General features: G+C 45.4%; 1 protein-coding gene across 2 annotated transcripts in view; it reads left to right on the top strand.

Annotated features, from left to right (window-relative positions):
• Window positions 1-72: 72 nt before the first annotated feature.
• Window positions 73-27,458, top strand: part of NTN3 (netrin 3) — a 112,527-nt gene continuing 85,141 nt past the window's right edge. The window contains exons 1-2 of one of the 2 annotated variants that reach the window (XM_083473676.1): window positions 73-310; window positions 446-534. The gene's annotated coding sequence lies outside the window, so the exon portion shown is untranslated. Of the gene's footprint in view, window positions 535-27,458 lie in introns of both variants that reach the window. The other variant, XM_083473675.1, reaches the window with a different exon arrangement.

Below are 27,458 nucleotides of genomic sequence, written 5' to 3'. Positions count from 1 at the left end.
TTTCCTTCTCTCTCTCTCTCTCGCCCCCAACCCTTGGATTTATTGAAACCTTTTTTTAAAAACTCCCATTTAAAGGCAGCCCGACGCTGAGGCTCAGTTTCTCCACTGTTGCATTTCTCCCACCCCCCTCTCTTCCCACCCCCTCGCCGCTCTTTCGGTCCCTCCCAGCGAAGCAGCCCTTCATTGGGTAGTTCAGTGCGAGCGAGCAAGAGAGAGACGCAGGAGCAGCAGCAGCAGCAGCCGGGTGGCAGTGGGCGAAGAACCCAGAGTCGCCCTGAGCCGCTGAAGCAGCAACCACGCTGACTTTGGGGTGGGTGGGGGCTGGCTTTGTGGATCCAACCCCCTCCACCACCTTTTTGTGTGTGCGTGTGCTGCTGTTGCAACCAGCTGCACCAGCAGAATTTCTCTCTCCAGAGTTCCAAACTCTTTATTTTCCTTTTCTTAGCCAAGACGATTTGGGTGTCTGGAATTTACACTCCGCTGACATCTCTCCGCTGGGCGTTGGAGTGGAACTTTCTACCTGTTCTTGTCGCAGTAAGTTGTTCTCCCTCCCCACCCGCCCTGCAGTGCTAAATGTTTATTATTTTTTTAAAGGCAAGAAAATATTTTCTTTCTTTCTTTCTTTCTTTCTTTCTTTCTTTCTTTCTTGCCTATTTGTATTTGGAAGTGGGGGAGAAAATCTCTCTTTCCATTTTTGCTTACTGAATAGATTAAGAATCGGCTTTTACACACACCCTCTGCTAATTCAGCCCTGTCCAAGGTAAATAGTATTTAATGGGACTTTTTATTTTTCTTTCCGTCTATTTTTCTCTCTCCCCCTCCCCTTCCACCTTTCCTTTTTATTTCCTGTTTAATCCTTTCAGAGCTTCTTCTTGGAATTTCAATCGAGGCACAGAACTTTTAAAACCCTTTCCATTTGATAAATCCTGCACTAACTCTTGGTCCCTATGGCGTGTGTGAGAAAGTTAGTATTATATAACAAATTGGCACCTTTAAGCAATTTGTCGACTAAAATAACTGTCCCGCTGCTCAGTTTGATGGACAGTTTTTATATAAGGGAGAGCCAGGGGGGTCTTTAAACATGGTTGTAGGAAGATCGGCTGGTTCATTTTGGAATAAACTTCAGGAGATGAGGGAGAGAAGTGGAAGAAGAGGTGGGTGTGTTCAGAATAATGGGTCCAGGAAGGCAGGTGGGAAGAGAATGCATGTTCTGGCTTTCAACAGCTGTAAGACGGTACAGGAGTTGGTTAGACCTTGAGACTGAGCAGGGCATAATTTTACATGGACATTAGAGACAGAATCCTGGGACAGATGTGTTGCAAGATTGTGTATAAGAAGGTGGCGGACTCTTTCCTTAGAACTTTTTCTTTTTAAGCAGAGATTGGATAGCTGCCTCTCAGGGTTGTTGTAGCACCAACTTTCCTGCACAGGCAAGGGGTCAGCCTAAATGACCTCTGAGGTACCTTCAAATATGCCAAATTTGACTTTGTGTTTGCAAAGTGGGATTTGTGCAGGGTTGCCAGATGTCTTTTGAAAAGCCCATCCCTGACATCACACATCAGGGCGAGAGGGCTTGTGGATTTTTTGCTGTTCTGGCTCCATCAATTTCTCCTGGAGACATTGTTGGTAGATAGTGCCTAAGAGGTACCCTTTTGCTCTGAACAATACCCATCCCAGAGAATAGTCACTTTGGAGCCCCCCCCCCCCCTTTGGCTTCCTGGCATCCTGGTGCTTCAGCTGTAATTTCGTTATTCACCACTCTGCAGAGACTGTCTACTTCTCAGCTTTCTTCTGTATCGACTGGGTGAACTCCAGTTCAACCTGAAGCAGGTGGGTCAGGCAGCCCTTTAAGGGATGTCCGTCTCACCCTCTGCATTCAGATCCCAATGTTTGGGGTGTGCATCTCAAAGTATGTGTGGGAGGGAGGGAGTTGTGGGGTTTTTTTGCCAGTGGCTACTGGATTTGTTGCCCCCCACCCACCCACTTCCCTCTGCTGCTTAACGCTTTAGAGATTTCTCCTCTCTAAAACTGTTCCCAGATGAAGTGAAGTGCTGATTTAATAAGCAACTGCTAGCATGTGTGTTTTGGCACCAGAAAGCTGGCAGAATTATTTCTTTTCTTTTTAAGAGTCAAGGCATCATCTGAAGCTATGTGCGCACACACACACCCCCCCATCCCAAATAGAGTATCTGCTGTTCTGGCATATGAAGCCTGCATGTAAGACTTTATTTTTTAAAAAAAATTACTGCCATTCTTTGAATAAGGAACATAAGAAGAGCCTTCCTGGGCTAGACCAAGAGTTCATGCCATTCAGCATCCCATTGGCCGGAGTGTCCAGCCAGAGGGCTCTGAGAAGCTACTAAGAAGGACATCAAAAAGCTATCCCTCCCTTGTTTCTCACCATCCAGTATTCACAGAGAGACTACCTCTGATAATGGAGGTTCCATATAGCCATCATGGCTATTAGTTTAGTTTTTTTATTAGTGGACCATGAATTTGTCGCCTTCCAAAGCACTCTAAGTCAATTGCTGCCACAACCTTCTGTGGCAGTGAATTCTACAAATGAAGTGTTTTGTGAAGAGGCTCTGTTTTCTCTCTGTGTGTTTGTAGTGCACTCGGATTCATATGTTATTCTGAAATTGTGTCTGGGGTGAAAACCTTATGCACAATTCTGGAGAGCATGTGCTTGCTATTTCATGACATTTTGGTTGGTCTGATTAAAGGTATTACTCAATCGTGCGTTTTGGTCTTTTTTTCTTCTGGACCAGTGCAGCTGCATTCACTTTATTTATTATTTTGCATTTCATGTTGAGTATCGTTCTTTAGAGTAATGAACACCTCAGAAAGGCGAATGCTCTTTCCAATGATTTTCTCCCTCCATCCCCAAGATGCTGCTATTAATTGGCAGAAGTGCTATACGAGCATCATTGTGTTTGCCCTCACAACATCCCTGAAAGGTAGACTAGCAGTCTTCCTGTTCTTATTTACTCAGTAGCCTGTCTTGTGTGGTTTCAAAAGACAAGAAGGGGTGTTCTTTAGCTCAAAGAGATGTTAGAAGAAGAAGAAAACCATCCTACAGACTGTTCCTCAATGTTTGAAAATCAGGTTCTCCAGCATTTGAAACGAAACGGGCTTGTACTAACTAACAGAGTAGACCCACTGAAATTAATAGCCCTAAGTTAGCCTGGCTGTTATTTTCAGTGGGTCTATTTTGAGTAAAAGTTAGTTGGCTGCGCAGGACGTGGGTGGCGCTGTGGGTTAAACCACAGAGCCTAGGACTTGCCGATCAGAAGGTCGGCAGTTTGAATCCCCACGACAGGGTGAGCTCCCGTTGCTCGGTCCCTGCTCCTGCCAACCTAGCAGTTCAAAAGCACGTCAAAGTGCAAGTAGATAAACAGGTACCACTCCGGCGGGAAGGTAAATGGTGTTTCCGTGCGCTGCTCTGGTTTGCCAGAAGCGGCTTAGTCATGCTGGCCACATGACCCGGAAGCTGTACGCCGGCTCCCTCGGCCACTAAAGCGAGATGAGCGCCGCAACCCCAGAGTCGGTCATGACTTGACCTAATGGTCAGGGGTCCCTTTACCTTTACCTAGTTGGCCAGAACCCAAGATATGTGGCATCTTAATGTTCTTGAGTGTGCATGTATTTGCATTCACATGTATGGGAGATGAGTTGCCCAGTTTTGATCTCTAACTTCTAAACCATGGAGGAAGAGGTGAAGCATGGTGCGGTTAGGTCAGGAATGGGAGCCAAATGCAGCCCCCCAGTCCCGTCTGCCTGGCTCTTGGTACTCCCCCAGGCCACACCCTCTTCCCCCAGACCACACCCTCTTCCCCCAGGCCACACCCCTCACAGGCCTCTTTTTTGAAGAAAGCCCTGATTCATTTTTCAGAACTGCAAAGGATGGATCATTAATGAAGATCCTCTCTGCACATGTTCCTCCCTGTTACCCCATCGTTCTTTATGAATCCACACCCATCCACCCGCCAGCATTCAGCAGATGAAAATTAAAAACTTATTGTACTTATCAAAGTACAAAGATAGCCAGATGTTAGCAGATTTGGCTCAGCTGAAGAGAAAAAGACAAAGGCACGAACCCTGCCCCTAAAACAAAAATGTTTTGCCTTTATTATGGGAAGAGGAAACCCATACGTTCTGCAGGCAGAGCAAAGGAAGGAAGTCTTGCAGAGTTCCTGGAAACTTGTGCTGGGATGAGAAAATGAGAAAAAGCTTCCAGCGGAGGCAGTGGCGTAGCATGGGGGGTGCAGGGGGGGCCCGCCGCACCGGGCGCAACATCTGGGGGTTAGGGTTAGGGGGCGCAAATCCACGGGTTAGGGGGCGCAAATTACTTGCCTTGCCCCGGGTGCTGACAACCCATGCTACGCCACTGAGCGGAGGTGTGCTGGTGCACAGCAACACAAAGGAGCTAATACATTGCTCCACCTCATGTCTCCTTGTGGCAGGGAAGGGTTTTAGATCCCCTGAACTCAGCCTCATCATTCTGCTGGTCAAAACGTTCTCCATTCCCTCGCTAGCCATCGCCAAATGGGCTTGCGCTGCTTTGGAGACTGGAGCTTCTCCCTGCCTGCCTCAAAATGCAGTCAGCAAGGTTTAATGTAAGCCAGGGTTCAGCCCTGGGGCTACCGATGCAGTAACTGAGGTACTTCTGAGCATGTGCTGAGTGCATTTCTCCCACGAACAGGAAACCTATCCTCAAACGCATGTGGGCTTAGGAGCAGGTTGTCTAGATGAGAGCAGATGGCATCCTAGGAAGCCTCAACTCCACCTGCCCCAAATAGCAGTCCTTTTACAAGGTCCCTTCAGATGGAGCTTCTCCAGTCTGGTTGGCCACTGTGAGAGGGGATAGGGCCATGGCTCAATGGTAGCACATCCGTCTTCCATGCACAAGGTTACAGGTTCAATCCCCACCATCTCTGAGTTGGGCTGGGAGACAATCAACCCCTGCCTGAAACCCTGGAGAACTGCTGCAAGTCAGTGTAGATGATACTGAGTGAGATGGACCAGTGGTCTGACTTGGTATTAGGCAGCTTCCTGTGTTTCCTATGGATTAGATGGGCCTTTGGCTCTTGCTAGGTTCTCAGGGTCCCTGCTGAAGCAGATTGATACTGCTAGTGCCACCTTTTGGGATAATTTGTGATGTGTGCCTGCTGGCAGCAAGTACCAGTTGAACATAATCACCCCTCTTCTTACCTCTTCTTACCCTCTTCTTATTGTGTTTCTCATAATTATTATTGCGGACTGATTTCATTCTTTATTCCCAAAGACTTTATTGGGAAGGCTCATCACAACCTGTTTGAGAAGTGACACTCTCAGATTTGCCAGGGAGTGTTGAACTCTCTCCCCAGTTCTGAAATGTGTTAACAGTTTGGAGAGGGGGAGATGTTGTGAGATGCAAAAGGGGGTGCTCTGAAATGAGAAAATGGACCCTCTGGGTTCCCCTTTTTGGAAGGGCTGTCATTCTGTGGAAGAGCTACCAAGCATAATATCCAAGTAAACTGGTCCCATGCTATTAAGGGCTTTATATACTAGTACCAACACCTTTTAGTAACACATCTGGGTTTAAAAAACAAAAACAAAACCCAGATGTAGCTGCCAGCCATGCAATTAAAGTAATATCTACTTTGTCCCTGAGAGAGGCAAGCGAGCCCTTGGCGATGCATCCACCACCTGAGCTAGCATCTGTTGCAGTTGTCCTTGCATCTGGAAGCGAGATAAGTGGATGGAAAAGGCCCCCTGGCACTAATCCAGGTGCTGATTCATCTGACAAAGATAAGCACTTAGGGGAAAGGGCTGTAGCTCAGTGGTAGAGAACATGCTTTGCATGCAGATGGTCCCAGACTCAATTCCGGGCATCTCTGAGTTAGGCTGGGAAGAGACTCTTCTTGCTTAAAGCCCTGGAAAAAGCCACTGCCAGTCAGTGTAGACACTATTGAGCTAGATGGACCAATGGCCTGACTCAGTATAAGGATGCAGTTGTGTACAGCCTGCAAGACATGTTTGGTGCAATTTTTGTGGACACCGTGCAGGAGCTGGCATGTGAACGTCAACCAGTGGCGTAGCGTGGGGGGTGCAGGGGGGGCCGGGCACACCGGGCGCAACATCTGGGGGGGCGTGGAAGAGACTTGAGTGCTAAAATCCTTGGGTTAGGGGGCGCAAATTACTTGCCTTGCCCCGGGTGCTGACAACCCACGCTACGCCACTGACGTCAACAAAGGCATTGCACCAACTAAACAGGTAGTCAGTTCACTGGCTGATTTGAGATTGGCTGTTTCCCTGCAATATGTCTTTCTTAAAACAGAGGGAGCCAATGGGCTATATGAGGCTGGTTGTAATTGCATGGTGTTAGGCTAAAAACACTCTGTTGGCGCTCAGAGATGCTTTAGTCTTAAGTAGTACTTCAGAAACTGGATCCAGTGGGGTGGGGGTTAGGATGGGGGAGAAATCTGGTTTAGTTCACAGTGAAAGGCAAACCTACCTAACCTGCACATTCTGAAACATTATGTGAACTGAACCACAGCTATCCTTCAAAATTTGTACTTCTCCAAACCTTGCAACGCCATTCTCCAGCCAAGTAGTGGGCACAAAAATCCACGTAGTAGGGTCAAGTGTGCATAAAACTGTGTTCTATTGGAGAAAAGAACATACCATAATGCCTTGCATTAGGGGAAACTGCTTTGCAAAAAAGTGTGTATATTCGGTAAAACAACATAGGAATATAAGGGCACTAGGAGAAATTTGTACTGCAACGCCGATTAATTTTCATGAAGACTGAAAAAAAATAAATCGCAAACTGATGTGGAAATGCACAGTATGTGCATGGAGATTAGAAAACCAAGAAACTGAAACTGACAGACTTTCTCATCCCTACCTACCTGGAAAGGACTGAACTTTGTGATTAATAAAACTCTGGGCACAGGAGGGATGTTTTGCACATGGAAATAGCTGGGTAGGGACAGGTGAGTTACTAAACAAAGCTGTTGGAGAGTGAGGAGACCCGAGGACATCATTGTGATGATGATGATGCTATGCAGGCACTGCTAGTCAAGTGGGACTCTGTGCCTCAAACAGTCTGTTTCAGAACTGTTAGCAGATGCAAAGTCCATGAGACATATGCATCCTTGGCATGAGGGAGGCAAGCCTGACTGACTCCAGCTACAAAAATTGAGGCTGCTGAACAAGCTCTTAGGTTTTTCTTGAGGGGTTATTGCTGCTGGGGTTTTTTTGTATTTTAGATACAGTGGTACCTCAGGTTACATACGCTTCAGGTTACAGACTCCACTAACCCGGAAGCAGTACCTCGGGTTAAGAACTTTGCTTCAGGATGAGAACAGAAATCATGCTCCGCCAGCATGGCAACAGCGGGAAGCCCCATTAGCTAAAGTGGTGCTTCAGGTTAAGAACAGTTTTAGGTTAAGAACGGACCTCCGGAACGAATTAAGTACTTAACCCGAGGTACCACTGTATTGTAATTTATGCGGATATTGTTCAGTTTGATGCTGCTGCTTTTTTTTTTTACAGTGTTTTATAGTTTATGACTACTTTTGCTATGTTGCAGTTACGTGCATTTTTCATGTTGCAAGCCGCCTTCAGCATGGTTTGAATTGTGGAAAGGTTGGATAAAAATAAAATTATGTATGTATGTATGTATGTATGTATGTATGTATGTATGTGAGGAAAGTGCCTTCCTAGTCTCTGGAGTGGCAGAAAACAAGCTTGCTCCATCATCTGTGTGACAGCCCTTTAAACACAGAAATCCACATTGTGTCCTGGGCATCCCCAGATAATAGAGCTGCTCAGGTATGTGTCAGGTGTGATGTTGGTGGACACACAGAGGTCCACCCAGGGACTGCACCTGTTAAGTGGGTGGTTCAAGGAGGTTTGCAGGCAGATTTGGGATTTGAGGTTTTCCTGTAGTGCTGCTTTTATAGAACAGAGGGAGTCAATAGACTTTAAGATTAGACTTAAAGTCAATAGACTTGTTAGCTGGGGTGGGCGGGGCACAAAGAGGGGACAGTCCCATTAGGGAATTTCACAGTCATACCTGGAAGCCAAATGACTAACCTGTGTCCTTCCAGATATGGCTGAACAGCCAACCTGGCCAATGGGCAGTAATGCTGGGTGTTGTAGTTCACCAACATCTGGAGAGTCACAGGTTTGGTGAATCAACAAATGTAGAACCTATGGTGCACCAGATAGTTTTTATTTGCTCATTTGGTGTTTTGGGATCCTGCTGTTCATCAGGGAGGACTTCAGAGCAGCTTACATTTAAAAAAAACCAACATGTTGATAAGTTTATAGAAATCATAAATAAAATTAAAAACTCTAGCTCCCATAAGCCCCAGCCAATGAGAGTTGGAGTCCTGTAACATGTGGAGGACCAGAGGTTTCCCCATCTCTGCTATTAAAATGCCTGAGGCGGTGGCTGCTAGTTGCATGGTGTGGGATAGGAAGGTACTCTGTATGTGCTCAGAGATATTTTGTCCTTTGCTCCCCCCCCCAAAAAACCTGTAGAATTTTGTGGATAAGGGACCATTCCCAGATTCTGCAGCACTTAACAAATCTCTCTGCCAAAGTTGATTTTTTTTTTGGGGGGGGGGTGTAAAAAAAGTGCATGATTTCTCTGTGAAATATATTCTGGATATTACAGTCTTGGCTGGCATTCAGACACAACATAAAGCTTAGCAGTATAGTTTAAGTGATATCCGTTGCCAAGAACTGGACTGCATCATATGAGCATTTGTCTCTGTCTACCAGCTCAGTGCTGCTGTGTTCTGCAAATAAGGTTTGCTGCATGCCCTTTTTGAAAACTTGCAAAACATTAATCCTGTTCCTCTTCAAAACAAACAAACAAACAAACAAACAAACCCTATCCCCACGATTTACAAAACAGCACTAAGGACTTTGTTATAAAGCAGATTGCTTTGTTCCAAGACTGGGATGGTAGGGCAAACCACTACAGGAGTTCTGTAGGGCTGTGTTTAAAACAAGACACCCCCCACAACAAACCTCACATGCAGCCACGCCATGTGGAATCAGATCAGTGGTAATAAAGCTCTTTGCATACCAAGTGCTATTCCCCAGAACACGTGAGGCAGCCAGACAATGCAGCAGGAATGTGTGAAGGGGTTTAGGATGCCTAGGCAGGGATTAAGGTCCTGTAAAGCAACACGTTGGATGCTATTAAATGTTAATAAAGGGCTTACGGCTGGGGTGGATGTGCCATTCCAGACCAGGTTTCTTAAATGTACCTAATCGCCAAGTGTCTCGGTGGGCTGCCGTTGGACTGCTAAGCACCTCGGTCCGCAACCTGCAGCAGGGCTTAGATCTGAAAAACATCCTCTTTTGAAAAGCCACATCCTGCATTGCGCCCTTCATCATTTCTAGGCTAATGCAGATGATCAAGGGAATGGAAAGCCTCCTTGCTTGCTGTCTGAGGGTACAGATGCAGTAGTGGCTTGAAACACAGCAAAGTTGTTCCTCCCCACCTGCTCTGCATTTCAAGCTGCTTTCTTACATTGCCATACACACCGGAGATGAGGTGGGCATGTCTTCACTCAATGGCCATTGCCTGAGTTGTTTCTCTGCACTAAGGCTGTCATCTGCACCTGTGCAACGGCTGCCTGAAATGTTTGCACAGTTAAAGTGGATTACTCTGTCACCATAGCCCACGTGTGAGGAACCTTTGGTCCTCCAGATGTTGCTGAACTACAACTCCCATCAGCCCCAGCAAGCCTGGACAGGGATGGTGGGTTTTGCCATTCAGCAACATCTGGAAGGCCAAAGGCTTCTCTGTGAAATATATTGCCCTAGCTCAACAAATCCACTTTCAAAAAGTGGATTTTTGTGGTTAGGAAAGTGAGAAATGCACTGAGAAGTGTGACCTGAATAAATGATTATTGAGAAGGCATGTAAATACCTGCAAACAAATCAGGATGAAGCTTATTGAATACTCAGTAAAGGCCGACACAGTCTAACCTCTGAAGAAGCTTTGTGCAAGGAAATTGGGATGGATGCGCAATGAAAACTCCAGGTTATCTGGAGGAGTCCTAAATAGTTTGGGAAATGGATATTTGAAGGGTTCCCATATGAACCTGCCTATGTGCAGTCATATTTGGGAGAGGTCCTGTTCCATATTCCTCCTGTGGGTGGGTCGTCTTGTACTTGGTATATTCCGTGCCACAGATTGTGGAACTCACTTCCTGCAAGACCTCCCTTGGCTTGCTTCCTACATGATATGGTGACTATGTATGCATTGGTAAAACAGAGAGAGCACAGGTTTAGGGAGGCGCCATACATTTATATGGCACTGCCCCCCCCATATTGCCATGTGGAGTTGCAGCAAGAATGTCCATCATTTTGGCAGGAACTGTGTCATTTCAATGTTCCATACCAGGGGTCACCAACCTTTCTGGGCCAGTGGGCACATCTGGAATGTTGAGAGAGTTCCGTGGGCACCAGTCTCAAAATGGCTGCCACGGGGTGTGATGTAAGACAAAATGGCTGCCACAACAAAATGACAGAAAAAAGAGAGGACCACAAAACAGTATGGTGAGCGCACTCCCCTCAACGAATCCATGGGGAAAAGGCACCTACATCAGCAACTGTTGCACTCTGTTCAGAATGGAAAAGTGGATGAGTGCGATTTTAAACATTATATTCAGACAAATTCAGACTTCAGTTGTAAATTGTTTTTCTTGGAATCTTTTTAAATATTTTTAGATGTGACAACTCAATAGCATAGACTTCCCTCACAGTTATTTGGGATTTAAGAAATAAATTGAATCCAGTGACAACTGTTAAACATACTAATTTTTAGCATGCCTGAAGGGTGAAGCCTATTAATAAATGTTTCCCTTCGGAATAACCACGTGAAAAAAAACCACGTGAAAACCAATTACAACTTTGATTTTTGATTTGACTGGTATGGTTTCTATTCCCATTGCCCATTTTGACTTGTAATCCTTCATTAGGTTACTAACTAATCTTATGAAATAATGCACTTCTCAAATGGGGGAAATTCCCCAGTGAAAATGTTTTCCATTTCTTGACAAGCTTCCTTGGAAAATTTTCTACCCCAAATCACTGACTCTGCATAAATGTAGGTTTAGCTTCACGACATGAAATACAGGCCCTAGATGTTACTAACAAGTTTTACTAAATTTAGATACACCGGGTCTCAAATTCTACATAAGCCAGCTTCAGTGTGTGTGTTTTGGGGGTGAATCATAATGGTAACCAAAAGCATCTAGGAGCCAGAACTACTGCCTCATCTGTTCTGTTTGTGGTGGGGGACATATACTAAGCTCAATGAGCCCACAGCCTAATTTCAAGCAGCCCTTGATTTAATTTTCTGCGGGTGGCAAGGAGAGAGGAAATGGCGGGAAAGTGGGCAGCTGAAAGAGGAAGAGGGTGCTTTCAGACTGCTGCTAATTTCAGGTGGGATTCAGTCCTACACCAGCAAATTCTTTTCATGCAATTGAAGCTGATTTGGTGCTCTTGCACAACCCTCCCCCCTACTTTGCTACCATACTTGTACTTTTTGTGATAAGCAAAGTGATAGGAAAATGCACTGGAAAGTGCGGGCTAATTTTTTGATGCAATGTCATACAACTTCCCCGCAGACCAGATCATAATGGATGCTCTGTAAATGGCTGACATCGTTTAACCTCCCCCTAATTTGTTTGCACGAAGGTCACATCCATACCATACATACACCATATGCTTAAAGCACATTTAAAAATACATGGCTTCCCAAAAAGAATGCTGGGAACTGTAGTTTTCCCTCACAGACACGCAATTCGAAGTGCCCTTAAGAATCCTGCAGCTCCCAGGATTCCTTGGGGGAAGGCATGTGCTTTGAATGTATTGGGTGAATGTGATATTTGTGCAAACAAATCAAGATAAATGCTCAATAAACAGGACTTTTGGAAATGATCAGAAAGAAAATGGAGGGTGACGTTGGGGTGGGGCTGGAAGGCAGAGAGAGGAGGAGAAGGAGGCTTGCTAAGCTTTTGCCTTTGACCCCATACACCCCAACAGATTCCAAACAGATTCCCCCCAAGGGAATTGAGCCCTAGACAGAAAATACCGTATTTTTTTGCTCTATAAGACTCACTTTTCCCCTCCTAAAAAGTATGGGGAAATGTGTGTGCGTCTTATGGAGCGAATGCAGGCTGCACAGCTATCCCAGAAGCCAGAACAGCAAGAGGGATTGCTGCTTTCGCTGTGCAGTGATCCCTCTTGCTGTTTTGGCTTCTGAGATTCAGAATTTTTTTTTTCTTGTTTTCCTCCTCCAAATACTTGGTGCGTCTTGTGGTCTGGTGCGTCTTATAGAGCGAAAAATACGGTAGGTCCTGTCACCCTAGTTGTTGGTGCCAATTGTAGGACAGTACAGGGCTCCCTTAGCCCTCCTGATGTTGCTGAACTAAAAATCCCATCAGCCCTGGCCATTGCCCATGCTTAGCTGAGCAACATCTGGAGTTCCCCACACCTCTTGCAGAAGAATGATGTTTTCCTAGCACACCTTTACCCCAAAGAACTAACAACTTTTTGACTTTTATGTCTGCAGTGTAAATGAATAGCACATGCGACAGAGTAATGCGTAATACTGGAGGGGATGGGGACTGGGAAGTGATCCTTAGCATGAGATTAAGATCCCATCCACGCCATATATTTAAAGCACTCTTACAAGTCATGGCTTCTCCCCAAAGAATCCTGGCACCTGTGTTTTGTTAAGGGTGCAGAGAGGGGTTGCAGAACTACAATTCCCAGCACCCTTAACAAACTACAGTTCCCAGGATTCTTTGGGGGGGCCCTTGACTGTGAAAGTGGTACAAGTGTAGGTTGAGCATATGTTGTGCATGTGATAGGAGATGAATGCTGCATCCGTCTGCCTGTTTTCCTATGTAAAAGTTTGGAGGGTATGCCATTGGACAAGATTTGACCAGTGATCTCACCCCTTCGGGAGGCAGTTATTGTCACCATTGGAACGGCTTTGATATAGGATTAGATGAATTCCTGAAGGATACGTCTGTCAATGGCTACTAGCCATGGTGGGGGCTGTTCTCTGCCTCCACAGTCAGAGGCTTCTGAGTACAAGCTACTGGAAACCGCAGGAAGGGATGGTGCACTTGTGCTTGGATTCTGCTTGCGTGTTTCCCACAGGCTCACCTGGCTAGCTGCTGTGAGAACAAGATGCTGGACTAGACTGAGCATTGGTCTGATCCAGCAGAGCTGTTATTATGCTCTTAATTGACCAGGAGTGTTCTTCTTCCTTCTTCTTTGACTAGCCAAATACCAACACTCACTCCTTTTCCAGCTTTAACGAACCACCTTAATTCCTGAGCTCTCCAGAAGAAAAACTGGATTGTGGATTGGGTGACCTGAGTAAACAAGGATTGTGCCCGAAGGAGCAGATGCAATAAATGGGGCGTCAAAAGTCAAATAGTCTCAGCAGCGCAATGGTGGGTCCCCATAAGCATTAAGGGCAGATAAATCATATCACACTGAACCATATATGGAGGTGTTTTTGCCTTCCATTCTGGTGAGCAAAACTTGAGTCAGTAGGCCCCGGATTCATGACAGCTATTGTGGTTTGCAGCAGATGAGTGCTGTGGGTTGTTGCCTGCCTGTGTTGTTGCTGCTGCTACAGAAGCACACAGCTAAAGGCTTGATTCCTTGGCAAGGTCCTCGCTGGATGAACCCTGCTGAATGAATTGGAGCTGCAGCTGAATTGTGGCTTTAAGGAAGAAAAAGTTGCTCCTTCCAAGATAAAGCACAGAATGGCAAGTGGACTGAGCATTGACAGCCCTTTCTGATGCAGCTTTTTCTCTCTCCAACGCCTTTGTGCTGATTCTGATTTCTTTCCATTGTGTTTTGTAAGTCAAGAAATCTGGCCTCTTTTTCAGAAGATGCTAATTTCTCTCCCCACTGAGGGTGGGCAGAGGAGGATGTTAATTTAAGTCAGGTTCTAAGACAATAGGGTCAGGCTCTGGGTTGAAGTTACATCAATACAATAGGCAGATTTTCAAGGCTCATGCTTTAGCCAAAGTGGTACAAGCAAAGATTCGGTGGCAAGTCACGCAGAACACATCTGCCCTTTCCTTATTAGAAACAACTAATCAGCGTTGCAAGCAGTTGGGTCAAACACACATAATGACCATCACATAATGGGTGCTGCGTGTCTATTTCATACCCACATTTCTGCTTAGCTTTCTCCTCTAGGCCAGGGAGGGGGAATCTGTGGGGCTTCCAGATATTGCTGAACCCCCGGCCATCCCTAAAGATTGGCCATGCTGCTGAGCCTGCTGGGTGTTGGAGTCTGGTAACTGGAGGGCTCCCCATCTCCTCTCTGGACTTTAAGTCTTTGTTGTATGTGTGTTACGTGTTTCCTGCATTGCTGTCACACAACGGGTGAAGTTGCCTGATATATCTAGCCTGACTGGCTACTCTGATGGGCAGTAGCTCTCCATGGTCTCAGGCAGGGATATTTCCTGACTTTCTGAGATGCATTTCACTGCCAGTTCCAGGGACCTGAAACTGGAGCCTTCTGCATACTGAGCAGTGCCCTCTTTAGACTCATTTCTATGGCTTGCCGTGTGGGTCCCCCTCTCTACCACACAGTTTGCTTTTAGCTGTTTGTCCATGTTGTGTGCGTGCTTTTTCTTTCCTTTCTCCCCAGCGACACATGGAATGTTTTATCCATGTCCACAGCTGATTTTTGTTTTTTTGGTCTTGGCAAATTGTTAGATGACGGTAGAAACATTCCCCAGCTGGATCAAAATGTAAAGCAGGACACGTGAACCTTGGGTTGTCTCAGATGTTCCCATCTGCCCCAGCCAGTACAGCCTAATATTGGGAGCTGTAGTTCAGCAACATCTGGAGGGCTGCAGCATTCCCCAGTCCTCATGTAAAGGAGCCACAATTGAACTAAAGTTCCAGCACAGGAAACAAGAAGGTTTTTGGTGTTGCAGTGAGCTGGAACCTTGTGCTAGGAGAGACAAAGAGAGATATTTCTCTGTCTGCATCCATATTGGAATTGTTTTTAGATGCTTTAATTCCTTTAGAATTTGTGTGTTTGCTGCCGTGGTGTCAGGTTTAGCGCTTCTCCCACACAAGACACGGAACGCTGGCAGTTTAAGTAGCTGAGGTTTATTTCTCAATAACAGGCTTACAGCAGTCCAAGCTTCCACAACTCATCCTTCGCTGTCGGAGTCAGTTGACTCAACTGGCTTCTGACCCCTCCCAAGGCCAGTCCTCCCCTGCCTCCTGCTGTCCCACCTCTGCTCTAATCGCTTCTTGGCGACTCTGCTCCTACTTCTTGGTGACTGAGGTGCAGCCAATTCCTCCTCCTCTGGAGATTCCTCTCTGCTGGGCATGTTCCTGACACATGGGCTCCTTTGGGAGAAAGGGGAGGATATATATTTGAATAATAATAATAATGTCCTTTCTAGTGTAGCCAGCTATGTGTGGAGTCCAGGATGCTAGATGCACACCAGCACCTAGGCCTGGCTGGAGTCACCAAATCACAGATGCAGGAACCCAACAATTGAGTGATAGTTAAAGTTCTGCCCTGAAACAATTAAGGTTAACCTCTTTAAAATATGTAAATTTTGTTTGTTCATTTATTTAAAGGCATTTCTCTCCACTCTTCAGACTTGGGAGTGTGGGGAGAGATCAGAAAGAGCCTCAGAGTGGCTTACTGATCTCACTAATAGGACTGTCCCTCCTTGCCATCAGGCTTACCATCTAAAAGACACAGCACAAAAGGAAAGAAGGATTGGCAGGGAGAAGGAACCCCACCTCCAGTACCTAGATCTTAGTTACAGAGTACACCTGGAATGGAGAGAATTCAATGAGAGGAGGAGCCAAAGAGGTGCTGGTTTCTCAGTTTAGCTAATGTAGAGTCTCTTCTGCCCCACCTCTCCCTCTGCTATGGGCCTGGTGGCACCTCTGCTGCTAGTTGGGGGGGGGGAAGTACCTGAGGAAGGGGATGTTTCCACAGAGCTGATGGAGAAGCCCTGCAGTCCCAACTCTGAAATAGCCTCATGGAACGGTGGTGACTATTTTAAGAGTTTGAGTGTATATCTTCCTTGCAGTAACTATATTTATACTTGCACTGTTCAGCTCTCTAGGGATTTAACAGTGCAATCCCGTGCATGCTTGCTTAGACGTAAGTCCCACTGTGTTCAGCTGGCTTCCTTGTAAGTATTCCATTTGCAGACTCGGGCTTTTAAAACTCAAGAATGTTTACTATAATGTTTAATTTCACCATGGACCTGGTTGCCTCTGCTGTAGAATAGCTGCAAATCAAGTGCATTCCATGACATTTATGGTTATAGAAGAAAGGGGGAGAGGAGTGCATGCTCATGCTCTAAGCTTGTTTCAAAAGACATCTTGAAAATTGCTCCCAAAGGCAGACTAAAGAGCACTGGCTTACCTGGGACAGGAACCAAATGGTGCTTTAGGGGAAGAACATCTCCATTAGTTCAGTTTTTGAATACCTTGCCTTCTGATAACCTATTCAGCTCATTCTCTGGCTTTGCAGTATGACTTGAATGCATGATCTATCCGTGTTAAATTAGAGGAGAAATTTGCATGTACAGATCTCATTACAATAGCGGTCAGTTGCATGCACACTGTTTGCAAGATGGGCTCTGATTATGTAAATAATTTCCCCACATATTAAAAGGAAAAGTATGCAGTCTATTTTTCAAGTGAAAACAAACCATTAGTACTATTTGCTTCGGCTGTTGAACAGATAGATCAGGTGCACAGGAGGGGGGTGACCTCAGGCCTAGGGGATGAATGTGGCCCTCAAAACACTCCCCAGGCCACATTTATCACTGTCCCTGCTTTGTACCCTGACTGTTTTTGCCTGGCTGGGAAACTGATGATGCTTCTTGCTTGGAAGATTGAAGATATGTGTGTGAATATGTGCAGAAACTTGCCAACAGTACAAAGGAAAACTTCATATCCACTGCTCTTACCACTTTTGCATCTACCCCCACCCACTACTGACAGGTGGCCCCCAGAAGTTGTCCATGTGGCCCTTAGGCTGAAAAGGGATCCCAGCCCCTGAGATCGACAATTCCCAGGTCCAGAAATTATAAATGCAGGCCTTTCTCTGAGTGCCTTTTCCAGCTGAGTTTCGGCAGGTGGCCACAAGAGACAGGGACTTGTTAGTAGCAGCCCCTCCATTGTCAACTGCCCTCTCCAGAGATGCTTTCTGGGTGCCTACATTGATATATTTTCAGCACCAGGCATGACACTTTTTAATTTTCACACAAGCGTCTTAAACTCTATGTATTTAATCTCTTGTATGACTGCTGTGTTTTAATGAAATTGCTTAATCCTGTGGAACTTGTCAGGTCTGGTATTAATTGCTGCTTGCCATGATTTTTTTTATTCCTGTGATTTATAAGGATTCTTTTTTCTTTTTTTAGTGAAAGTGCTGCTCTTTAGAACTTTATGTGAATTTTGTGGTCTTAAAAGCGTCTTTTAGCATTCTCTCCCTCCCCCCCCCCCAGAGCATGGTTGTTATTGAGCAACTGATAAATAGAAGGAATAAACAGACAAGGCGTTAAATAGATATCCTGTGACAGTAGATACACCCTCTCTAAGTTACTTGCCTCTAACTCTGCCCCTGGATCTGGTAAAGAGGGGAAGGTGGATTCTGTGCATCTGCTCTGTCCTGCACAGAGTCTGCCTCTAGCATTGCAGCTCTTCGTTTTGCTCTTGTTATCCAACAAGAGAGGATTTGGCTTCCAACTTGGATCACTTCAAAAGAGAACTAGACAGAATTGAATTGAATTTTATTATTACGGTCACAGACCAGTTCCGGGTCACTTACAATATCAGGGAAATCATAAAACACAACAGGGATACATTGAATTGCAATTATGTACAACAGAGACAATTCAGATATAGCGGCAGTTAAAAATAAATAAATAAATCTTGATCACTGAAATATAACCTAAAATTATCATTTAAAACCTCAATCATTTTGGTAGTACCTTAATCATTTGGTAGTACATTTTGGTAGAACTAGACAAAATAATTTGCTAAGGGTGTTGGGAAATGCAGCTTTGTGAGGGTGTAAACTACAGTTCCCAGTTCTTTGGCGTTGGGGAGATGTGCTTTAGATGTATGGTGTGTAAACAGCCCGGGGGTATTTGTAGGCAAGAGCATCTTCAGGTCACTCTGTGTAATGTATACGATTACGCCATGCCCACCAGACTTCATAATACACACAAAGGCATCTCTTAATTCTCCATTACAGACCTCAGGCTCTTCTCATCATCCTTCGTCCAGCTGCTCTTCAGTTCTCATGTTTGCTGCCCCAGCAGAATATTTGAAATGATGGTTAAGTGCATCTCTGGCAACCGTTGAGCCCGTTGGGATAGACAGGGGTTGGCTTCCAGCTACGCAGTGCCATGTTTTAGTTCTCTTTGTAAATTTAATTCTGCCACCATGCAGAGCAAGTTAGCATCTATCGAGCAATGTTTCTTGGAAATTAATCTGTTGCACTTGTGAGGGGGCTGGGGGGAGGAGAGAGAGATGAGCAGGGGTGCATTGCCAGAGGAGATACCAGATTTTTTCTTCCTCCTCTGTCATTTCCAAATAAGGCAAAGAGTCTCCCAAGAGAGACACAGGGAGGGAGAGGTAGATGTGAAAATATACAGGAAACTGAACTTTCCTCCCCAGCTGACTAGGAAGGAAAGGGGACGGCCGTGGCTATCACACTCGGAGAGCATTAGAAAATGATGTTGCAGGGCATAATTCTGATCCACTTGGGATGCATAGAGGTCACCCAGTGGCCTTCTCCATCTGGAATCTCTCTAGGCTGGTATCACTTAACAGTTCTGTTATTGTCCGGGTTGTCATCTTTTATTAATAATCAGCCACAAACTCTTTTCTACAGCTTGGGGTATAGAAAAACACACCTCCCTTTTTCTTTTTTTCTTTTTTTGAAAAAAGAATGCTGGTTGATTGAGAATTCATCTTGGCCTCTTAGCAGCAGTACCTGTTTGAAGAATAGCTATTTCTCAACACAGGTCCCGATTGCTTATAGAATCATAGAACTGTTGCATTGGAATCTACAGTCCAACCCCCTGCAATGGAGGGATTATAACTAAAGAATCCCTTTGGAGGGATTATAACCAAAGAATCCCTTTCAAGTAACCATCCAATCTCTGTTTAAAAAATGAAGGAGAGTCCAACACCTTCTGAGACAGTCCGTTCCACCGTCTTCCTGCAAGAAAGTTCTTCCTAATGTTTAGTCAGACTCTCCTTTCCTGTGATTTGAAGCTATTAGTTCAAGTCCTATCCTCTGGATCAGCAGAAAACAAGCTTGCTCCATCAACTGTGTGACAACATTACAGATACTGAAGATGGTTATCATATTACCTCTCAGTGTTCTTTTCTGCAGGCTAAACATACCCAACTCCCTCAACTGTTCCCCATAAGGCTTTGTTCCCAGACCCCTGATCATCTTGGTTGCCCTCCTCTGCACACATTCCAGCTTGTCAATATCCTTCTTAAACTGTGGTACCCAGAACTGAACACAGTACTCCAGATGTGGTCTGACCAAGGCAGAATAGTGTGGTGCTATTTCTTCCCCTGATCTGTTGATGCAGCCCGGAATTGCTTCAGCTGTTTATTTATTTTTGCTGCTGGATCACACTGGTGACTCATATTAAACTTATGGACCACTAAGACCCCCTAGATCCTTTTAACTTGTGTTGCTGTCAAGCCAGATGTCTTTCATCCTATATTTGTGCACCTAATTATTCCTGCCCAAGTGCAGAGCCCTACATTTGTCCCTACTGAAATTCATTTTGTTGGTTTGAGCCCAGTCCTCCAATCTTTTAATGTCATCTTGAATCCTGAGTCAGTCTTCTGAGGTATTAGCTACCGCTCCCAGCTTGTTGCTGGTGTCTGGAGAATCTGTACTCTGCACTGGAATTTGCTTGCCAAGTGTACCTTTTGTACAATCTGCCTTGCTTGGAACACGTTTGGCACTTTGCAACATTGGTGTGGTTTTTTTTAAAAAAATAAGTATTTCAGCTGTGAAGAACTGCGCAGCAATGCAAATATAAACATCTGTGATGCCAGATTGTAGACGCAGGGTGGATTTCAAGGAAATGTATATTTTTGGAGTTAATGTATTGCCAAAACATTTAAAAAAAAACTTGTTAAAGCAAGGAGTGCCACCCTAGACCATGTGGAAACTGAAGTGAACCTTATTCACTTAAAATATCAACAAGTGCACTATTTTTCTTTCCTCAAATATTGGAGGATTTTGGGGTGGGTGTGTAAATTGCTGGTTTTTAGAATTTTTAATTGTATTGCTTTAGCATTTGACGTGTTTGCCAACCTGGGCTCCTTTTGGAGGAAGGTGCAAGATATAAATTGAATTAATAAATAAAATAAATAGTGAAGGCACATGTGCCAATGACTATAATAGCTTAGTTTTACGTAGTGCATGAGCCTCAGGTTCCTGTGCTCATGTTCCCTCTCTGGCGTGGCCATGAAGAAATCGGAAGTGTTTGCTAATCCACATCATCTCCAGCTAATCACAGTTTGTGGTTAATGTCCAAACCTGGACAGACTGCATTGGGGTTAACGATGGTTTGTTGAAACAATCCATACCATTGTTAACGAACCTGACTTATTTCAATAAACCATAGTTACAGTGTCTGCTTGTCTACAACACTAATGACGACCTGGGTCTCTGACGGTGACATCTTGAACAACTCCTTCCTTCAGGGCTCTGACCCACAGCTTTTTGATGGTCTCTTAAATAGACTTGATTCAACCAATCCCCTCAAGATCCCAGATTCAAGCCCCATCATCTTCATGTAGAGCTGGGAGAGAACCCTGCCGGAAAGCCTAGAAAGTCACTTTCCATCAGTGTAGACATCGCAGAGCTAGATGGAGCCAAGGATCTGACTCACTTTCCCTTTGCGCCTGCAAAACATAAAGTAGAACGTAGTTGCAACAAGGATGTTCTGGCTCAGACCTGGCTTGGGTGGTGGTTGAAGGACTTATCCTTGTGTCTCACTGCTGAACAATGCAGTGAAATCCGTAGTGAACTTTTATAAAGTTGGCTCAAAGGGATAGGAGGGTGACACAAAAGGGAAGGGGAAGCCACTCCATTCCAGGTAGGCTGCTCCTTGACCCAGGCCCTGATTTCTAACTTCCATTCCCAACCTATTAAAAATAATACTGAAACCTCTGGACTGTATCTCATGCTAGTCCTGTTCACTGTAGACCCACTGAAACTAATGAATGTGACTAATGGTGGTCCATTAATTCCAGTGGGTTTGCTCTGAACAGGACTTAGCTGGATGCAATCCTCAGTTCTCGACCCGGGGCCCAAAGGTTTCTGACTGATGTGGCTTCTTCTACCAGAGTGAAAGGAGGTGAGTCAGCCACTGAGGAGTGGCTCCTAGGGTCATTCTGGAGAAGGCATTTGGGAAAAACACCAAGGAGTTGTTGATCTGTATGCTCCAGTGCTAAGCATTTGGCGATACTGAAAACACATGGTGCTCTAGTTTTAGGAGAATGGTATGCAAGTTCTGTTACGTACAACTGAACTTCAAGGAAAATACAACATAAGTCACTCTGAAAGAAGTTGAGTTGGAGCATCCCCGGTCATTTGCCCATATATGTGCGCAGAAAATAGTAGATCTAGATGAAAGGCAACACATGAGGTCTGCACTGATCATTGAAATGCATCCCTAATTATTATTTTTGTATAATTATAAGATTGTTGTATTTTTTTAGAAAGTTGCATAATCTTTGAAGAGGATGTAGCTGTGAGGGGTGTGATGGTCAGGGGGCCTGGCTGTGATTACTGTGAAAGGACACGGTGCTTCTGAATTTGCCACTGTACAAGAGCTGCAGAGTTAAGATGCTTCTGTTGTGTTCATAAATGATACAAATACAGAGACACTGTGCTTGAGTGTTCACATTGCTCTCATGCTGAAGGTATGATTTTCTATCATATTTTTATCCCACCCTTTGTTGCTCAGGAAAAGTCCCAGCCTGAACTGAAAGGCTTTTGAGGCAGCCCCATTGGCTGACTTGGATAGGACCAGTCCAGTGCTCCTCACTTCACTAAACAGGTCTCTAAACTCCACAGCTTTGATGTCTTACTAATATGGGGACAGGCAAACACTGAGCTGGAGGTTCCTTGTTCTAGATCCAGTGGTTCCTGGCATCCCCATGCTATGCTCATTCATCTGGGAATTTAGACGTGAAATCAGCCCCTTCTGACTTCTTTTCTGTTGGTGGTGTAATGGGAATTGTAGTTGCTTGTGTGTAAGTCACCGACTTCCCTAAACTGCTTGTTGTTTGAACCTTTCCCTAACTGAAGCGCACTCCTGTGCGTCTGCTTCAGTCGCTGGCAGAATCCGTTAGTGGGTGTTTCCTAATTTTTTTCCAACATAAGAATTCCTTGACAGCCAGTCTCCGCCTAGCCTCTCTGCGCGGAAGCCTTCTGCGCAGAGTAGGCGTGCCCAGTGGTGGTCCGGCACTCTCCCCACTGATCTCACTGGAAGAGTCCCTGAGCCTTCCCTCCAAAGTGCTCTCATCCCCTCCTTCTTTCTTGGTGTCACCTTGATTCCCTTCCCCCTCGGAAACCCTCTCTCTCTCCTTGCTGGTTCCCTCTCCTGCACTATCAGGGCGACTTCTCTCTCTGCTGGTCTCCGATGTCAGTTCCCTGACAGGTGGGGACTGAGCATCATTCAGAATCTTTCACTCAAAGATACCATGGGTGATGCTAAGCTAGTATCCCCAACTGAGGCTCTTTGGCTGTGTGCAGAACCTATTTTTCACATGACTCGGCCTTCAGGTTCAACAGCTCCACCACCTATCAGTGACCCATTTGTGGCTCAACATGTTGGATCTGATACTACTGTTCCGTTTTTCCTTCCTGTGCTTCTGGCACTGTTGCAAGGAGCCAAGGAGCCACAAGACAAGCTTTTCTCCTCTCTTTCTGCATCCTTCCAATTAGGAAATAACGTTCAAGGTGCAAGGAGAGGGATGTGTCTTTTCTCTTCCAAGCATCCGGTCTCAAATTCCACTGTGGTGGAGGAAAAGGCCCTTCCACCAGGTACCACTTGCCTGACCTCAAAAGATAAGCCAGACGCAGTGATGTAATTAGGTAATTGTAGACTCATGACAGTCTTAAGTGGAGACCTGCTTAGGTTGGCAATGCCTGTTATTTGACTGTCTTTGGAATGTGATAAGCCAGTTGTCTTGAGTTTGGAACCTTTTGTGTGCATTCCGCTGTGTTGGGCCTCGAACTTGTAGCTCTAAAGTCCTGCCCTGAGCTCACTGCTACATACAAGCAAGACCTTGGTATTAGAGTGGTGTGTGTGTGTGTGTGTGGTACTTAAGGTAGCCAGATCTCTTCCGCTCAATAGAATCACTATACTGCTGTACAGTTCAGTCATACCCCGTCTGCTTTAAGTATTAGTTTTTTGTTTTTTGTTAATTACCCAGGATCACAATTACTACAGACTCATCCCTGTGGTGATGTACCTTACTGGTGTGTGTGTGGGTGTGGGTGTGGGTGTGTGCAACATTTGGGACATTTTATTTTATTTTTTTTTTAAAAAGAGTAAGAGGTGATGTTACAGAAGTCTATAAAAGAATGCATGGCATGGAGAGAGTAAAGCCCCCCCCCCCAACACTTGAACTTGTGGACATGAGTTGAAGAACCAGGACAGAAAAAAGAAAAGATTTCTTAACCCAGGGAAAATGAAATTTATTCCCGTAGGAGGCAGTGATGGCATGTACCCTCATAGAATCATAGTCTTGTTTTTCAAATGATGGACTGACTCTGATTGATTATCAGTTAAACATCTGGCTAGTTCAGATGACAAGCTTGAGCTAGATTAAGAACTTTGAGAACCTAAAAGAAGAAAAGTCACTTTATCCAGGGACAGTCTACATACTTATTGACATTTTCCTACAGGATGTGGAATTAGTGTGTGAAAACTATGTGGATCCCATGACCCTCAGGCATGCACCTCCAGATGGTGGAGATGTTAGGTGCCATCCTGGAGCCTAGGCATCTTCACTTGGTCACAAGTGGCCGATAGCAAAATGTGCCTGGCCCCTGGCTAATTTCAAACACTGCATGAGGGTTATCTAGTCCAACCCCCTGCAATGCAGGAAACTTTGCCCAACATGGGGCTCAAACCCATGACCCTGAGATTAAGAGTCTCTTGCTCTACTGACTGATCTATCTCACCAATTCTGTATGGCTTTAAAAGAAGGTTGGACTAATTTCTGAAGGATAAGGCTATGAACTAGTCACAATGGCTATGCTCTTTTTTCATAGTTGGAGGCTTCTGATTACCAGTTTCTGGAAACCACAGGAGAGGGGAGGGCTCTTGTGCTCTCATCCTGCTTCCATGTTTCCCATGGACATCTGGTTGGCCACTGTGAAAACAGGATGCTGGACTAAATGGGCCTTTGACCTGATCCACTGGCTCTTCATATGTTCTTATGATCTTAGGTGTGTTGAATCCTTTCTCCAAGTGGCATTTATCTGTTCTAACTCACCACCCTTTGCCCCTGCAGGAATCTAGCCATGTACCCATGAGAGTAAATGTATTTAGAACCTTAGCTGGGGTGTTTGGCTGGGGGAAGGCAGAATGGAACGGAGAAGTGGCAGGAGGAAAGAGTTAAATACCTACAGCATTGCTTCTCTTTCCAAATCCCTCCCTCCCAAAGCAGCTTTCCTCTAAGAATACCACCGCCAAAAAAATAAAAATAAAAAATGCCACAGGGATTTTATTTCACATCGATGTTTACTTAGGCCCTTGGATGCATATCTGACCCCCGTTCAAAAGCTCCACCCCAGGAAGATATGCCCAGCAATGATTTGTGCTTATGTAGAGCATTGGCAGCCCTGATATTTTGGTCCCCATCTGTTGGCTCATTGGCCAAGACCTGGGTAATAAAAACAGAAGCAGGGAATCAAAACAGCAGGAATTTTTGGGCCCCAAGGGCTCGAAGTCTGTTGCTGATTCATCATCCGGCTACAGAGGGATTTTTTTTTTTTTTTTTTTAAAAAGCCACTTCTTTGTTAACAGAGAAAATATTGACATAACATGACTCAACTAAAAGAGAAAGAGAGATACAACAGGAGAGAGAAGGAAGGAAGAAGCACTGGGCTCCTTGAGGGTCACTCAGCTGCCCCAAGGATAAAGGCCAAAACCTCTGCTGCAGATTCTGACATTAATACCCCTAGAGAAATTCTGGCCCTTTCCTCACTTACAAACTGAGCACCTCTCCTCATATAATAGAGGTAGAGAACATAAGAGGAGGCCTGCTGGATCAGGCCAGTGACTCATCTAGCCCAGCATCCTGTTCTCACAGTGGCCAACCAGATGTTTGCAGCAGACCTGCAGGCAGGACCTGAGCACAAGAAGAAGAAGAGTTTGGATTTGATATCCCGCTTTATCACTACCCAAAGGAGTCTCAAAGTGGCTAACAACCTCCTTTCCCTTCCTCCCCCGCAACAAACACTCTGTGAGGTGAGTGGGGCTGAGAGACTTCAAAGAAGTGTGACTGGCCCAAGGTCACCCAGCAGCTGCATGTGGAAGAGCGGGGAATCGAACCCAGTTCACCAGATTACAAGTCTACCGCTCTTAACCACTACACCACACTGGCCCTCTTTGCTCTCCCATGGTTCCAGCAACTGGTATTCAGAGGCATTGCTGTCTCCGACTGTGGAGGCAGAACATTGCCATCATGGCTAGAAGCCACCAGTGACCCTCTCCTCCATGAATTTGTCCAGTCCTCTCTTAAAGGCATACAAGTTGGTGGCCTTCTCTGCCTCTTGGAGTGAGTTTCATAGTTTGCCTATGCACTGCATAGGCCTGTAATGTGTCCCACATCTTCCAATATTCAGCTTCATTGGATGTCCACAAGTTCTAGTCATATGCAAGAGGGAGAAGAACTTTTCTCTGTCCGTTTTCTCTGTGCCATACCTAATTTTATAAACCTGTATCTTTCCATAAGTGGCTGATCTACAGCTCCCATCACCACCACTGCCCAGTGGTTAAGCTGACTGAGGCTGATGGAGATTCAAGTCCAATGACTTCTGGTGGCCCTCAAGCCCACCCACCCAATATAGAATGGGCACATATGCAGGTCTCATATAAAATGGGCACATATGGTATGAAACTCCATCAGCCCCACCCAGCATAACCAATGGACTGGGATGGGGATAGAATAGCAGGTTCATACCAAGGGCATGATCCAGCCAAAGCTGGATGTCATCACTTTCAGTAAAAGTATGCTTAGTTGTAATCTGAGATCTTGCTGCACTGGAAGCAGCCTAGCATAGTGGTTAAAGTAGTCAAAGAAGACTGCCTCTTCATAGCTCTAGCAATTCTGGAGCCACATCATTTATAGCAGAGGTGGGAAAGTGGTGGCCCTCCAGATGTTGCTGGACTCCATCTCCCACCATCCCTGACCACAAGGTTCCCCAGCCCTGTTGTAGATGAACAACATCTGGAGGACCGCAGCTTCCCCATCTCCACTCTAGGCTTTGAGCCTCTGGTCTATGTGTGTGTTGGATGTTTTCAGCATTCTATAAATACTGTCTGTCCTTAGCAGCCAGACATTGTTTGTGGTCATCATCCTGATCATTTCTCCTCCCCACTCTGCCCCAGTTTTCCAGAGGGGGAGCTCAACCTCTGATCTCACACTGGGCTGGGAAAATATTCAGAAATGGCAATTTTTGCTGTTTCCATGTATTTCCTTGCCTGTTGCAAAGTAAGAGGCTCGTCCACTCATTTTTCATCAGGCTGTGGATGACATTTTATCTCTCTGTGTCCATGTAAACCAGAGAGAAGGGGTGTAGGACAAACATGGGCAAATCAAATTATTTCTTTAGGACCCTCCTAAAGAAGGGGGGTTGTGTGTGTGCACGTGTGCACACACGCATGCACACACACACAGGGTTTGTATGCGGTATTCTGCAACTTGTCCTTGTTGCAATAATAATGCATTACTGGTGGATTTTGACTGGACTGGCTAGACATTATTCTACTTTGTTAGTTGTTCTGCGATGCTTCTCCAATGTTACAGCATCATTGCTATCAGGAGGGACGCTATGGTGCTATAGCACAATATACTGTATGCAGGGCAGAAATGTCTGGGGGAGCATTTGCAGTACAGTCATACCTCAGGTTGAATGTGCTTCGAGATGAGCACGTTCAAGTTGCACTCCGCGGCAACCTGGAAGTAACAGAGCACGTTACTTACGGGTTTCGCCACTTGTTCATGCACAGACGCTCAAAATGACGTCACGTGCATGCGAAGAAGCACCGAAATGTGACCCGCGCACGTGCAGACGCACAGACACAGGTTACGTTTACTTCTAGATGCGAACAGGGCTCCAGAATGGA

Source organism: Podarcis liolepis, assembly GCF_965112155.1.
Source record: "Podarcis liolepis genome assembly, chromosome: 14".
Taxonomy (NCBI): domain Eukaryota; kingdom Metazoa; phylum Chordata; class Lepidosauria; order Squamata; family Lacertidae; genus Podarcis; species Podarcis liolepis.
The sequence above is the reverse complement of the archived record's forward strand: the minus strand, read 5'-3'. Positions and strand labels throughout refer to the sequence as shown.